Here is an 18,011-nt window from a genome sequence, read left to right as displayed (position 1 = left end):
AGTCTCCTCCACATGGTGTTTCAGGGACCCAGGCTATTTCCAGCCTGTGGCTCCATCAACCCCCTAGGACTTTGCCATTGCATATGTGGTTGTGGCTCCAGGTTTCAGCCTGTGGAAAAGAAAAAAGTGATCATGGAAGAGTCCTCCTCTTACCCTATATGATGATTGACTTAACTCTGACTCTTTAGACATATTGAGAGGGCTTGCAGGCCCTATTTCTATGATCTGAAGGGAGTATCCAGAGATCTGTAAGAAGCAAAATTGCTGCAGAGAATCCCTAATACCTCAGTTCCTAGAGATTTAACCCTCCTTTCCCAAAGCTGTTCCAACACCAGCTTCATTTACTCACATCTGACAGATGAAATCTTATAAACTTCATCTATTCTCTGGTTACAGAATCCAGAGTCATGACCACACAGCCAGCTGGACAGCAGGTTAGACCAGTTACTTCTTGCCTCATCTCTCATTCTCATCAAGTATGGATGCATTCATCTAGATCTTCAGGAACGATATGCGTACTTCTGTTCACAGGGTACAAGGTGGCTGTCAGACATGAATGCTCTCAGCAAAGGCAGCTTTGAAATGAATGGGCTAGGCTGTAGCAGGGGGAGTTGCAGCAGTGGTTGTCCATTGGCTGTCCTAGCCACAAGAACCATGGGCATGCTAAGTCTGGCCCATATGCTCCTCAGGATGTGAAAACAGAGGTGATACGTTTCTCACCTCTGTGATCTTTGCTCTGCCTCTCAAATTGTCACACCTCACTTTAAGACCCTCCTGGGTTTCATTAATGATGGGGAAAGAGAGCCAACTGGGGATTGGTTTAAGTTTGTTTGGAATTGCCTCTTTTAAAATTTCACTTTCACAGGGTAATAGCCTGGAGTCATCTCTTCGGTGAAATGCTGGAACAGAAAAAATATGGTGCACTTTACGGCTTGTTTATCCATCTGCATTTTCCTTAATACATGTTCCTGGAGTCTCTCCCTCCTGGGTTGTGACCTCTCAGAACTTTTCAGCTTGTTCAAAGCTACTCTTAGTGACAGTTTAAGAACTAGAAGAGAGAGTCACTAAAAATAACAGTGTGCACAACAATTCATTCCTGCCCATCCCCAGTGCCCTTCTTCATTTTCACATCCAGCCTTCAATGTGTATATATGTGAATGATGTGAAAATGAAATTTATATACAGTAGATTCGCACTTTGTAGAAGTAAGAATTTATAGGTCTGATTTTAGAACATTATTGTTCATCACATCCCATGGGTATGTCCAGGGCTTTTAGATGTATACTTCTAAACTTCATGATTAAATAGATGTTATCTATTAAAGAAGAAAAGCTCAAAATAAGAAAGAGGAAAGTTGAACGTAGATTTAGTTAACCAAAGATTTAAAAATTATTTGAAAGCTGTCTTATGTTCATTATCATGCTCTTAAATTATACTCTTAAGATATTCCAGGGAGGGTGTAGTGGCTCATGCCTATAATCCCAGTATTTTGGGAGGCTGAGGTGGACAGATCACTTGAGCCCAGGAGTTCAAGACCAGCCTGTGCAACATGGTGAAACCCCGTCACTACAAAAAATTTTAAAAATAAGCCAGACATAGTGGCATGTGACTCTAGTTTCAGTTACTCAGAAGACTGAGGCAGTAGAATCACTCGAGCCTGCTAACTCAAGGCCGCATTGAGCCATGATGGGGACACTGTACTCCAGCTGGGTGACAGAGTAAAATCTTTTCACAGGCAAAAAATAAAAATCCATAGAAGATTAACTTCCTTCATTATTTCTCAAATCTTCATCTACAAGATGCATTAAAAATGTACATATCTCTTTGATATGGTTTAGCCATGTCCCTACCCAACTATCACTTTGAATTGTAATAATTCCCACGTCAAGGACAGGGCCAGGTAGAGATAATTAAATCATGGGGGAAGTTCCCCCATATTGTTCTCATGGTAGTGAGTAAGTCTCACGAGATCTGATGGTTTTATAAATGGGAATTCCCCTGCACAAGTTCTCTCTTGCCTGCTGTCACATAAGACATGACTTTGCTCTTCATTCACCTTCTGTCATGATTATGAGGCCTCCCCAGCCACATGGAACTGTGAGTCAATTATACTCTTTCCTTTATAAATTACCCAGTCTCAGGTATGTCTTTATTAGAAGCATGAGAACAGACTAACACACTCTTAAACTTCCAATTCTACCTCTGAGAATTTATACTAGAGAAACACTTAAGAACTTTAGTTTCTGCAACATTATGATCTAACCAGAAATCCTCCCATTACAAAGTGGAAATACTGGATAAAATGGAATATTATTTAAATGTAGGGCTGAGCCTATAAGAAAAGAAAATCCCCAGGGATAAAATATGAAGAGGAACCTGAAATGTTAAGCTACAATAGCTGAGCTAAAACTTTGGAGGTCTACGGTTATTTTTTGGTCTTAGTAACAAAGGTTTCTCCCTCTTTATTCCGGCTTTCTTCCCACATAGGGAACAAAAATGAAGGCTTAGGCCAGTGAGAGGTGAGAAGTTAGACTACAAAAATCCATCCAAAGGCATAGAGGAATGACAATGAAGCTTTTCTGACTAGGCTCTAGATGAAAAAAAAAAAAAAACGGAAGTACTCTGAGAAATCATAACCACAGGCCTGACCTCATGAGTTTGGCACTCAGATTTATACCAGAATTTTCATGTGAAGAAATTAACTTAAAACATGTTCTGTGCTGATAACACCCATTGTGTACCTGGCAGAAGTCATCAGAAAATATCTCTTAAATATCTCTTAATATCTCAGTGTAAATATTCTTACACTGAGTTCCCCACTGAGGTTCTACAGATGATGAGCTTACATCCAAAATTACAAAAGATATGGGGAAATAATGCGCCATGAGAAAGAGAAGTAGAAGTAGATCCCAGAAACCATAACAATAGACACCCTCTGATAGACATGACAAAACATCATGTGTTAATGATTAAAAACATGAAGGACGAATTGAAAATACTGGAAAAGATGAGACTGGTTTGGAAAATGGAACTTTTAGAAATGTTAAAGTATAATAATTGATAGCAAAAATCAATAGATGGATTAAACAGGAACTTAGACTAACTTTAAGAGAAAATTAGTGAACCATAGGAAAGAAAATTATTCAGAATGCAGTCTAAAGAAATAAGGAGATATAAAATATATAAGACAATTTAACTGTACATAAGATCAGTTTATCTGCAAACATGATAATTTGACTTCCTTCTTTCCAGTTTGGATGCCCTCTATTTCTTTCTCTTCCGCTTTACTGTGGTTAAGACTTCTAGACCATGCTGAATAAGAGTGGTGAGAGTGGGCATCCTTCCTTCTTCCAGTTCCATTTAGCAAGATGTTAGCTGGATTGGTTATACATGGCCTTTATTATGTTGAGGTTTCTACACCTAATTTTTTAAGAGTTTATTTCATGAAGGATTGTTGGATTTTTATCGAAAGCTTTTCTGCATCTATCAAGATGATCATATGGTTTTTCTCCTTCAGTCTGTTGATGTGATGTACAATGTTTATTGATTTGCATATGCTGAACCATCCTTGCATTCCTGGGATAAATTTCACTTGATCATGGTGTATTATGTTTTTGATCTGTTGTTGGATTCAGTTTGCTAGTATTACATTAAGAATTTTTGCATCTATGTTCAGAGATATTATCCTGTAGCTTTTTTGTTGTGTCCTTGTCTGATTTTGGTATCAGGGTTTTACAGAAAAACCTAGACTCTACCAAAAACTCTTAGAACTAATAAACAAATTTTTAAAAATTTCAGGATATAAAATTAATATACAAAAATCAGTACTGTTTCCATATATGAACAACAAACTAGCTGAAAAAGAAATTAATAAGGTTATCCCATGTACAATGGCTGCCAGAAACAATAAAATACCAAGAAATAAATTGGCAAAGGACCTCTATGGGCCACAATGGATCATGCCTGCAATCCCAGCACTTTGGGAAGCCAAGGCAGACAAATCACTTGCGGTCAGGAATTTAAAACCAGGCTGGCAACATGGTGAAACTCCATCTCTGCTAAAAATTCAAAAAATTAGCTGCGTATGGTAGCACACACCTATAATCCCAGCTACTCGGGAGGCTGAGGCAGGAGAATTGCTTGAACCCAGGAGGCAGAGGTTGAAGTGAGCCAAGATTATGCCGCTGCACTCCAGCCTGGGTGACAGAGCAAGACCCTGTCTCAAAATAAAATAAAATAAAATAAAATAAATTGAAGAGGATACAAACAGAAATATGTCCCATGCTTATGGATTGGAATAATTAATATTGTTAAAATGAATGTGCTACTCAAAGCAATCTACAAAGTCAATGCAATCTCTATCAAAACACTAGACATTTTTCAAAGAAATAGAAAAAAAATCCTAAAACCAGTATGGAACCGTAGAAGATTCCAACAGTGAAAACAATCCAGAGCAAAAAGAACAAAGCTGGAAGTATCACACTACCAGATTTCAAAATATACTTACTACAAAGCTGTAATAACCAAAATATCATGATGCTGGCATAAAAACAGACACATAGGCCAATGAAATAGAAAAGGGAGCCCAGATATTAATTCACATATCTACAGCCAACTGAATTTTGATGAAGGTGCCAAGAACACTATTTATGGAAAGGACAGTCTCTTCAATGAATGGTGCTGGGAAAACTGGATATCCATATGCAAAAGCATAAAACTAGACCCCTACTTATCACCCTATAAAAAAAAATCAATTCAGAATGAATGAAAGACCTAAATGTAATCCTGAAACAACAAAGCTACTAGAAGAAAACATAGGACAAATGCTTCAAGACATTGGTCTGGGAAAAGATTTTTATGAATAAGTCCTCAAAAGCACAGGCAGCAAAAGCAAACACAGCACTACATCAATCTAAATAGCTTCCACACAACAAAGAAAACAATCAACAGAGTGAGAGGACTACTTACAGAATGGGAGAAAATATTCGCAAACTATTTGACAAAGAATTAATATCCAGAATATATGAGGAACTTAAACATCTCAACAACAACAATGAAAAAAAAAACAATGTAAATTTAAAATGGGGAAATTATCTGAGCAGACATTTCTCAAAAGACATCCATACAAAGAGTCAACAAATATAAGAAAAAAATGCTCAATACTGCTAATCGTCAGGACAATGCAAATTAAAACCACAGTGAGACAACAGCTCACCCCAGTTAGAATGACTATTATCATAAAGACAGAAAATAACAAATGCTGGCAAGGATGTAAAAGAAAAGGGAATTCTTACACACTGTTGGTAGGAATGTAAACTGGTACAGCCACTATGAAGAACAGTGTGGAGGTTCCTCAAAAACCTGCAAATAGAAGTAACATATAAAGGAATCCCACTACAAGGTATATGTCCAAAGGAAAGTAAATCATTATGTTAAAGAGACATATGCATTCCTTCCATGTTTATTGCAGCGCTATTCACAATAGCCAAGATAAATAATCAATCTAGGTATCTAACAACAAATGAAGAAAATGTGGTATATATATACAATGGAATACTACCCAACCATCAAAAAGAATAAAATCCTGTCATTTTGGGCAACACAGTGGAACTCAGGACATTATGTTGAGTGAAATAAGCCAGGAACAGAAAGTTAAATACCACATGTTCTCATTCATATACAGAAGCGAAAAAAAAAAAAAAAAGTTGATCTTATAGAAGAGTAAAAAGTAAAACAAAAGATGCTAGAGGTTTGGAAAGGTAGGAGAAAAGGAGGAACAGGGAAAGACTTATTGAAGGATACCAAATTACAGCTAGATAGAAGAAATATGTTCTAGTGTTCTATACCACTCTAGGATCACTATAGTTAATAATAATATATCATTTCAAATAGCTAGAATGAGGATTCTGACTGTCCCCAACACAAAGAAATGATATATATTTAAGATGATGAATATGCTAGTTATCCTGATTTTATTACTATACATTATATAACCAAATATCACTATGTACCCCCATGAATATGTACAATTATTTTGTCAACTAAAAAAATAAAATAAAAAAGAAAGAAACTATGAAGAAATTTAAGAATGAATTGAGGATACTACAAAAATTTAGCAACAGGGATCACAACATTGTTTCTAAAATCTAAATGTTAGAAATAATGTAATTGCTTACAAATAGAATTTCTGTTTAATTTTAGTATTTTTTAAGTTTTTATTTAAGACATTTAAGTTTAATTAACTTAAGGTAAAAGTTAACTGTAAAAATGTATCGACATTGAAAGTATACATTTGTAAAACTAAATATTTAAAATAAGTATTTGTATAAACGCATAGGTAAATATGTTTTAAAAACTATACCAGATTTTCTTTGGGCAAGTAGAATTATGGGGGTGTATATGTCTCTCTCTGTGTGTGTGAGAGTGTGTGTAATTTTCCAGAATTAGAAAATAAACAATTTGGAGGAAAAATACCAACACATTTGAATAACTCAGAACATCACTCTTGGATTAACACTTCCTTCTTGTTTAATGCCTTTATTTGAAGTTCCCACTGCTGCGTACTGGGCCCTGAAGTTAATGGTCAACACTGCTTAGAGGTTTGTGGCTTTGCATTCCAAGACAAAAGTGTGACAGGCCTCTTAGAGGCCTCCTAACCCATGCAGAGTGAACCTGGATCTCATATATGGAGTGTCCATCATACAGGGTCAACATCTGGATTTTACAGATATACCTGGCCATTTTGTTCCTTATCTTCAACACCATCTACTCTGGAGTGTCTGCTCCTCTCAGAGAGCTGTCAACTCTGGAGAGTCTCCAGATATGGTTTTTAGGATACCTAGCTTCTGTGAGGATAATGACAGAGCTGGACCCCATGTCACACTGTAGGATGAATCTGTTGATTTCCCCAATACCACCACACACCAATCTCCTCCCATGCTAGACAGTTTGTAGTCTATGGATACAGTGTTGGCCATTCTGTATTCAGGACAATAAAGTAGACGTAGATTAACAACACTTCATTTTTCAAAATATTTCATCTGAGGAAATAGCAAAATAGCTAAAAATCTCCACGATCCCTGTATCTAAATTCATATGGATTGTAACTTTGCCACTGTTCCTAACTAGATGTGGAGTTTTTATTTCCCCATCATTTGAATCTGGGGTTTGACTGCATCCTTTGCTTTGCTTCACAGGACAAGAGCAAACATGATGCAAGCTGAGGCTTTAAAAATGTTTACACAATAGGGTTTGCCCTCTTGCTATTAGAGACCCTGAGACCACCACGTGAAGTCATCCAAGCTAGAAGTCTGGATAATGAGAGACCACAAGAAACAGATGGACTGCCTCGTCTAAGCCTTCTTAGATCAATCAGCCTGACAACTGCCTGCCAGACATGTGGGTGAATCATCCTAGACCATCCAGCCTCAGCTGAAGACATTAAGACCGGAAGATCTGCCCAGCCAACTCACATAATTGTAAGAAGGAATAAATGCTTGTTGCTTTAAGCTATTAATTTTTGGAGTGACTTGTTAGGTGGCAAAATCTAACCGATACAAGTATATTTAATAAGTCTCTAGTCAAAATTTGCATTTACAAAGCAACATAAAAATAAATTTATTGGAAATTAAAGAAAAATACACATGGAATATCTACTAAAAACATTTAATGTTAAGAATTTTTAACAAAAAATTTAATGATTTCAGAGTAAAATATTCTTAGATAGGAAATGAGAATCTTATAAATAATTCTCTCCAAATTATAAACTTAATAAAAACAAAGCTATTTTGAAAAATAACAATGTGCAATAGCAGATTATCAAGCAATAGCACAAGCAATTTTCTTTTTTAAGAAAGTGAAATAGAGTGCTACTATATACATTTGTATTCAACCTTTATTCAAGAAATATTTATTAAGTATTCACTAGGTGCCAAGCACTGTTCTAGCTATTAGGATACAGTAAGAAATAAGACAGATCAAGTGTCAGTACCTCATGAAGGTTATAAATCAAACAGTAGATAATAGAACAAAAGGGAAGAGTACAAATAAGCCCAGGTAGCTATGAAAACTACCATGATAAATAAACTATCCAAAACAATGAAGATGTAAAAAGTGATTTAATAGTATTGCAATAGTAGGTAAGTACTTTTAAGAAATTTAATTTTGTAATATTATTGCTTATCAGTAGTAGTATAATATATTCCTACTTCAATTGTCCATAAGCTAAAAATAATACTATTCTAAGCCCTTCAGATTGAATGAATTAAGACATTGCACTTCAGGTTTTTACAAGACCTGATTAAAACCTTTAATCTTTCACAACCACAAGCACATGTAATAGACTTAATTGTTAGTCTTAATTATTTCTGCCACTGTGGTATTATTGTACATCCACATTGCTGTCATGGACTTATGGTGGGTATGGTATTCTGTCCCTTCCTTTGACTTTGGGGTTGGGTATGTGAAACCCTTTGGCCAACAGGAGGTTACCAGACAAAACATAAGCAGAGGTTTAAATTCTGCTTATATGATTGGCTGTGTCCTCCCACACTTCTGCTTTTTGCCACAAAAAAAAAAAAACACACACACACACATTTAAGAAGCTATTGGTCTGAGGAGGATAAGAGACATATGGGGTAAACAATCCACAGCTGGAATCAAGCCCAACTAAGCCCAGTCGAGATCAGCTGAACCTAAGCTGACCCACAGACATGTACATGAGTATGAAATAAATGCTAGCTGTTATAAGCTACTGAGTTATCACACCAACAGATAGGAGGATCTATACATTTTAAATAACTGAATGGTTAAAAACTAAAAGAAAAGATTAGGAAGATTTTTTTCCTCAAATATAGAAAATTTAAAAATAACATGTAATTATTTTAAATTTAACTATGTTAAGTTTTAAAATAACATGTAAATACTATCAAAAAGAACCAATAAATGGGCCAAAGACATGAGAAGACAACTACTTAATATAATAAATACATAAAGAAAAATGTTAAATTTGAACAGCAATAAAAATGCAGAATGAATCCATAATAAATGCTCTACTTATTAAAAATATGAATAATACAAGTTGGTTTGGGGGAAACTAGGCCACTGGTCTTAAGGCAGAGTCCAAGAACTTCACAACAACCACTAAGCCCCACTCCAACATCATCTCCCATCTCTCCCCCAACTCCAGCTCCACTGCAGTATTTCTTAAATGTTCTTAGGTTCTTTCTTAGGTACCTCAGGTACCTCTCATGCATTGTTCCCTCTACCTAAAGATATTTCTTATTCTTCCTTCTCACCCTCACTTCCCAGCTCACCACTTCCTCTTTCTCCTCGTTCACAGCATATAATTTTACTATTATCATGTTTACTCTAGGAGACATGGTCACTACATAGAATAATGGCAGAATTGTCCCTGTTATTGAAATTGTTTATTTTCTGTGTACTTAATTTTTGTTGCACACCTGTATTTGATTCCATGTAACTCCACAGACTTTATGACAATGGAATTATCTCTAAAATTTTAGTACAGAATCCCATTTTATTGATGGCCTGATAAGCGCCTTACATTACTTTCTCATAGATTATTGTCTCATAAAAGTCATGGCCAACAACATTGCAAAGTAACTATAAATATATTCATTTTTATAGATAAAGTCTTAAAGAGGCACTTAAGGACACTTCCAATCTCAGCTCTGACATGTAAAGAGCTTGAAAGTCATCACTCCGATCCTTATAGGAAGAAATGTCTGAATAAACTGAAAATCAATGACTTTTCTTGGACTCATCAGAAAACTGACATGGAAGGGCAATCTGTGACTTCAAAATGTGGGTGTACAGGGGCATCCAGGAAGTGACAGTCAAGAGCTCCTTACCTGGAACAAAAGCTGTTGAAGCCTAAAGTAGTAAGAACTCTCAAATGGTAATTTTGGTGAATTTGTGGAGGCTCGGTGTACACTAGCATGATAATGAGAAACTCCTGGGATGCCCAGTCTTAGAATAGGGCCAGAGTTTCATAAGGCTTACCTCCAGGAATGCCACAGGGTCTCACAATGAAGAACCAAGGAAGATTCCCTCCTGGCTCTGGCTGGGTTGAGGAAGAGTAATTCTTGTAAAACATGTAAATAACATCTTCCGTAACAAAGGACCTAATTTCCAGAGGGGGAAATGTTGCCAGGGCCTTATTCTATCTGGCAAAAGGATATTTCTCTTACATTAGTCTCTAACCTTCTTGTTTTACCTAAACAGGCTGCAGGGGAAGAAAACATAGTCAACAGGGGGACATGACTCTAACAAAATAGATTGGGAATGCTGAAACCAGGGAAGAATGTAGGAAAAATAGCTGCATTATCAGTAAAACATTTGTGAAGGTCACTGCCCAAAGACACAGGCTAAATAAAACACTGAGATTTAATTGAACGATTACAAAACACGCCCTATCCCCAAAGAGAGCTCCATTATAATGACAATCATAAATTACCACTGACACAGAGTCTTTCTAAGGACTCTGCAGGGAAGGCCAAAATCGAGACAAAAACAAAGATATTAGAAAAATTTGAAACATCTTGCACTTGTAGCTAAGCCTTAAACAAAGTCAAATTTCTAGCCAGACTAATGAAAATCCTTACACTAAAGACCTATTTACCTGAGTTCCTATTACCCAATACAATGTGTTCAACTTTCAACAAAAAGTTACAGGGATGTCAAAAGAAGAAACAGTCTGAAAAATAAAGCAATCTTCATAACTAGACAGATGTGACACAGATATTTGAATTATCAGACTGGAAATTTAAAGTAACTCTGATTAATGTGTTAAAGGCCCTAATGGAAAAAGTAAATAACATGCAAGAAGGGATGGTTAATGTAACCAGAGAGATAAAATCTCTAAGGGAATTAAGTGGAAACTTTAGAAATAAAAAACACTGACAGAAATAAAGAATGTCTTTGATGGGACTCATCAGGAGATTTGATGTGACTGAGAAGAGAATCAGCAAGCTTGGACATAAGTCACTAGAAACTTCCCAAACTGAAATGCAAACAGAAAAATAAGTGAAAATGCAGAAAAGAACACAGAAGTACTTAAGAAAAATTTCAAAAGGTAGAACATGTAATTGGAACACCAGAAGGAAAAGAAAAACATGAAGCAGAAGAAATATTTTAAGTAATAATGGCTGAGAGCTTTTCAAAACTAATTACAGACACTAAACCACAGATCTAGGAAGTTCAGAGAACACTATCAAGATAACTACAAACAATAACAGCAACAATAAAAAATAAATCTGAGGCCAATCATATTCTAACTGTATAAAGAGACAAGGAAAATCTGGAAAGAAGCCAAAGGAAAAAGCACCTTACCTAAAGAAGAACAAAGATAAGGATTACAGTGGACTTCTCATCAGAACCGTACAAGCAAAAAGAGTTGACGTTGCTATGGTTTGAATGTGTCCTCTCCGAAATTTATATGTTGCCAGTGTGATAGATATATATACATAAACAGGTGAGGGCATTAAGAGTAAATAGGCCACTGGAGGCTGCCCCCTTGTTAATAGGATTAAGGTCCTTTTAAAAGAGGCTTCCCTCAGGTTCAGCTAGCTTGCTCAATTTCCCTCTGCCACATGAAGATGTAGCAAGAAGCTCATCATACCGAATAAGGAAAAGTTGAAAGCCTTTTGTCTAGGATTCATAAGAATACAAGGATGCCCACTTTTACCACTTTATTCAACATGGTACTGGAAGTCCTAGCCAGTACTAGAGCATTCATAAGAAAAACAAATTAAAAGCACCCAAATTTGAAAGGAAGAAGTCAAATTGTTCCTGCTTGCTGATGGCATAATCTTATATTTAGAAAAACATACAGTCCACTAAAAAATTATTAAACTAATAAATTGAGTAAAGTTGCATAATACAAAATCAACATACAAAAATCAGTAGCATTTCTATATCCCAATAGCAAATAATCTGAAAAAGAAATCATGAAAGCAATTCCATTTATAATAGCTACAAAAATATACTATGAATAAATTTAACCAGAGGTGAAATATCTCTACAATAAAAACTATGAAACACTGATGAAAGAAATCAAAGAGGACACAAACAAATGGAAAGGCACCTCATACGCATAGATTGAAAGAACATTGTTAAAATAACCATACTATCCAAAGCAATCTACAGATTCAATGTAATCCACATCAAATAACCACTAATAACATTCTTCACAGAAATAGAACAATCCTAATATTCATACAGAACCACAAAAGACCCTGAATACCCAAAGCAAGCCTGAGGAAAAAGAACAAAGCTTACTATGTTAAAGCAAACGAAATATGGCCTGAGAAGCAGTCTGTACTTCTATATTTGAGTCCTTGTAGATGAACTATAACCTAGTTTCATAATCAGACAGAATTGAAAACCTAACTTAATAGTATGCACCTGTAACAATAGCTGAGTGTTGGCCAATCCCAGCGGCCATACTTCAGCCACTCATAGACTGCTGTAACCAATCTCACTGTTTCTGTACCTCACTTCTGATTATTGTACATCACTTTACATTTTTTGTCTATGAATTTGTTCTGACCACGAGGCACCCCTAGAGTCTGTATGAATCTGCAGTGATTCTGGGGGCTGCTGGATTTGCAAATCATTCATTGCTCAATGAAACTCCTTTAATTTGGCTGAAGTTTTTCTTTTATAAATTATAAAAATCCTAAAAGAAAATCTAAAAAATACTCATCTGAACATTGGTCTAGGCAAAAAATGTATGACTACGGCCTCAAAAGCAAATGCAACAAAAACAAAAATTGACAATTGGGGCCTAATTAAACTGAAGAGTGTCTACATAGTAGAAGAAACTATCAACAGAGTAAACAGACAATCTACAGAATAGGGGAAAATATTTGCCAACTATACATCTGATGAAGAGCTAATATCCAGCTTCTGTAAGGAACTTAACCAGATTTACAAGAGAAAACCAATGCCATTAAAAAGTGGGTGAAGGACATAAACAGACACTTCTCAAAAGAAGACATCTCAAAGTGGCCAACAAACACAGGAAAAAACATTCAATGTCACTGATCATCAGAGAAATGCAAAACAAAACCACAAGAGATACCATTTTATACCAGTCAGAATGGCTATTATTAAAAAATAAAAAAATAACAGATGTTGGCAAGGTTGTAGAGAAAAGGGAACACTTGTACACTGTGGGTGGGATTGTAAATTAGTTCAGCCCCTGTGGAAAACTGGAGATTTCTCAAAGAACTAAAAATAGAATTATCATTCAACCCAGCTATGCCATTATTAGGTAGGTACCCAAAGGAAAATAAATTATTGTACCAAAAAGATACCTGGATTTGCATGTTTATCACAGCACTATTCACAATAGCAAAGACATGAAATCAACATTGGTGGCCATCAATGGCGGAATGGATAAACAAACTGTGTTACATATACACTATGCAATACTATGCAGCCATAAATAAGTATAAAATTATGTGCTTTGCAACAACATGGATGCAGCTGGAGGCCATTATTCTACATGAAATAACACAAACATAGAAAACCAAATACTGCACATTCTCACTTACAAGTGGGAGCTAAACATTAGATGCACATGGACTTAAAGACAGGAACAATACACACTGGGGACTCCAAAAGAGGGTAGGGAGCAGGGGTTGAAAAACAACATATTTCGTCCTATGTTTACTATGTGGGTGATGGGTTTAATAGAAGCCCAAAATAAGTATCACACAATATATCCATGCAGTAAATCTACATATGTATCACCTGAATCTAAAAGAATAGAACAAAGGTTAAGGCATCAGACCACCTGGCTTCAAAATATACTGTAAAGCTATAGTAACCAAAATAGCATGGTACTGGCATAAAAACAGACACATAGACCAATGGAACAGGATCAATAACCCAGAAATAAAATCATGTATTAACAGCCAACCAATTTCCAACAAAGGTACCAAAAACAAACATTGGGGAAGGGACTATCTCCTCAATGAATGGTGCTGGGAAAACTGAATATTTCATATGCAGAAGAATGAAACTAGACTGCTATCTTTACTGTATACAAATATCAACTTAAAATGGATTGAAGATGTAAATATAACACCTGAAAACTATAAAACCACTAGAGGAAAACATTGGGTAAACATTTTAGGACACTGGTCTGGGGAAAGATTTTTTGGGTAAGAACTCAAAAGCATAGACCACAAAAGCAAAAATAGACAAATGGAATTATGTCAAACTAAAAAGTTTCTACATGGCAAAGGAACAAACCAACAGAGTAAAGATACAACCAAAAATGGGAGAAAATATTTGCAAAATAACTATCCCACAAGGGATTGATATTCAGAATATATAAAGAACTCAAATAACAGCTAAAATAAATAAATAATTTTAAAATGAGCAAATGATCTAAACAGACTTATCTCAAAAAAAGAAAAAATACATATAAATGGCCAAAAGGTGTATAAAAAATGTTCAGTGTCACTAATTATCAAGAAAAAGCAAATTAAAACCATAATGAAATATTATTTTGCCCCTGCTAAATTATGAAAATGACAAAAAATAAACACTTGCAAGGATGTGGAGAAAGGGAAACTCTTATACACTATTAGTGGGAATATAAATTAGTCCAGCCATTAAAAAAAAAAGTATAAAACTTCCTCAAAAAACTAAAAATAGAAATACCATTTGATCCAGCAATCCCATTACTGAGTATAGATCCAAAGGAAAAGAAATCAGCTTGCTGAAGCGATATCTACACACCCATATTTACTGCAGCGCTATTCACAAAAGCCAAGAAATGAAAAAACCTAAATGTCCATTAACACATGAATGGACAAGGAAAACGTAGTATATATACACAACGGAATATTATTCAGCCACAAAAAATTACAAGTTTCTGCATTTTGCAGTAACATAGATGAGTGTTGAGGAAATTAAGTGAAATAAACCTGGCACAGAAAGACAAATACTGCATGTTCTCATTCATATGTGGAAGCTAAAAAAATTGGTTATATAGAAGTAGACAGTAGAATACTGGTTTCCAGAGGCCGGGAAGGACTATGGGAGGGTAGATAGGGAGAGCTTGGTTAATGGGCACAAAATTACAGTTAGATGAGAGGAATAAGTTCTGGGGTACTATAGCACAATTAGGTGGTTACAGTTAACAACAATTTATTGTACATTCAAAGCAGCTAGAAGAAATTGGAATGTTCCAAACACGAAGAAATGATAAATGTTTGGGGTGATGGATATTTGAATTACACTGATTTGATTACCACAGATTGTATATGTGTATTGAAACATCACCAGTACCTCATAAATATGTACTATTATTGTGTATCAGTTAAAAATTTTAGTTATATTTTTACCGAGGTGCCATAACCTGACCAAATACTGGCACCTTCATCTTGGATTTCTCAGCCTCCAGAATCGAGAGAAATAAGTTTCTGTTCTTTGTCAATTACCCAGTCTGTGGTATTCTGTTACAGCAGCATGAAGACAGAAGTAAAATGAAGCGTTGAAAGAAAAACAATCACCAACCTAGAATTCAGTATCCAAGGAAATTATTTCATAAGTGAAAGAGAAACACTTTCTCTGGCAGACAAAAGCTGAGGGAATTCACTGGCAGCAGATCTGCCCTTAAGAAATGTTAAAAGTTTTTGAGGCAGAAGGAAAATGACATGGATCTGAAATTTGGAGGTGCATAAAGAACGGGCCTGGGAATGGTGGTTCACTCCTGTAATCCCAGCAGTTTGGGAGGCCACAGAAAGTGGATAGCTTGAACCCAGGAGTTCAAGACCAGCCTTGGCAATGTGGTGAGACCCCACGTCAAAAATGTTTTTAAAAAACATTAACCCGGTATGGTGGCAGGTGTCTGTGATCCCAGCTACTCAGGATGCCGAGGTGAGAGAATCACTTAAGCCCAGGTGATCAAGGCTGCAGTTAGCTATGATCAATGCACTCTGCCTTGGAAACAGAGCAAGACCCTATCTCAAAACACGCACGCACGCGCGCACACACACACACACACACACACACACACACACACACACCCCGCAATGTTGGGAGTGCAGTGGTGTAATCACAGCTCACTGTAGCTTGGACCTGCCAGGCTCAAGGGATCCACTCACCTCAACCTCCCACACAGCCAAGACTACAGGCATGCACCACCACACTTAACTAATTTGATGACTTTTTAAAGATTTTTAGTTTTTTATAGAGACAAGATCTTACTATGTTCAAGCCATCCTCCCACCTCAGCCTCCCAAACTGCTAGAATTAAATGTGTGAGCCACTGCACCAGGCCTAAATAATAACTTTTCAAAAGTAATAATGTATTGGATTGATTACAGCATATGGTTAGGTAAGATAAATGACAGCAATGCCATAAGGTACAGGAGAGAAAAATTAGAAATATTCTGTTCAATGATACCTGCACTTCATATGAAATGTTATGGTGTTATTTAGACATAGACTGAGATTAGCTTTCCAGAAAATGTATATTGTACACTCTAGGGAAACCATTAATAAAATTTTTTCAGTATAATGAATATGCTCAGTGGGGAGATCAAATGGAATGATAGAAAATGCTTAATTAAAACCAGAGAAAGCAGAAGTGAATGAGGCAAAGAAGCAAAGCACAATACACCGAAAAGAAAAAAATTACAAACACAACAGCTATTAATGTGATTATTATATCAATAATCACTTAAATCAGAATAGTCTAACTGCACCAATTAAAAAACAAAGATTACCAGTTTGGGTGAAAAAAGTCAAATATGTGGTAAGTGGAAACAGCCAGATATGGTTCCCAGATAGTCTCAATGTACAATAGACTGGCAATTCTTTTATAGAAAAAAAAAAAAAAGGACTAAGTCACTGACCTGAGTCAAGCTATGTCCATCAAAATATACAAAAACACATAGAGTAAAAATCCTAAATAGTCCTAGATTTCAAAGAGTTGTTAAGGTAGTTGCGTATACTAGTTAGAAATGTATTAGGCTGCAAGTTAAGAAAATACTGTATAAACACTGGTTTAAACAAATAAGGGTTTAGATTTCTCACCTAAGAGAAAGGCCAGAGACAGGCATTTTCTGGCATGGGTTCAGCTGCTCAACAGTGTCATCAAGAGCCATACTACCTCTTTATTTTCATTCCACTTCCTTTGGCAGTTGTCCTTATATTTGTTGCTTAATTATCACAAGGTGGCCTCCATCATTTTGGACCCCATATTCTTATTCAAGACAGGATGAAAGTGGCATGCTGATAATATATGTCCCACCTTATCAGGAAAGTAAAGGCTTTCCCTGAAATTCCCTCGGAAGACATCTCTTTACATCTTATTGGCCAGAACTGTATTACATAACCATCTGTACATGCAAGGTAGGCTAGGAAAGTTAGTATTTTCCCTTTTCAATCTATATAATTGATGTAGGTGATAGAGAAAAAGGTAGACCAATTTCCTTCTAGTGGCTACCATTGCATATCCAAATGAAAACAGAAAATGTAATTGTCTAGCTATCATTAGTTTGCTGTTTTCTTCTTTTGTTGTCTAAGTTTTTGATTTCTCAAAAAAGCCAAAAAATGTTTTTATTGAAGATTCTCTAAGTAAGCCACAAATTCACTAAAAACTTCATCTACAGAACACTTTTTCCCTTCTCTGAGGCATATCCTAGACTACGTATTTCCATGGATTAGGACATATGGCCCAAGGGAAAAAACTTAATTTAGATGAATATGTTGTGCAAATAACATGCAAAATCCCTCTAGGTTTTGCCTACAAGAGATTTAAGTTATATTATTCTCAGATGACTTAGGGCCTTTGGTGTAGAGTAGCAAGCCAGGAGTCCAGAAGAACATTCTCAATTGCAAATGGTTGACTATCCAACTCCAGATGGCTTCCTTAAGCAATAAAACGAGTTTCTCAGTTTCAGCAGAGGTTGATCCAGTGAGTCAACAATGTCACCAAGGAACATGTGTGTGTGTGTGTGTGTGTG

Source organism: Cebus imitator, unplaced genomic scaffold (genome assembly GCF_001604975.1).
Source record: "Cebus imitator isolate Cc_AM_T3 unplaced genomic scaffold, Cebus_imitator-1.0 Scaffold632, whole genome shotgun sequence".
Classification (NCBI taxonomy): domain Eukaryota; kingdom Metazoa; phylum Chordata; class Mammalia; order Primates; family Cebidae; genus Cebus; species Cebus imitator.
The sequence above is the reverse complement of the archived record's forward strand: the minus strand, read 5'-3'. Positions refer to the sequence as shown.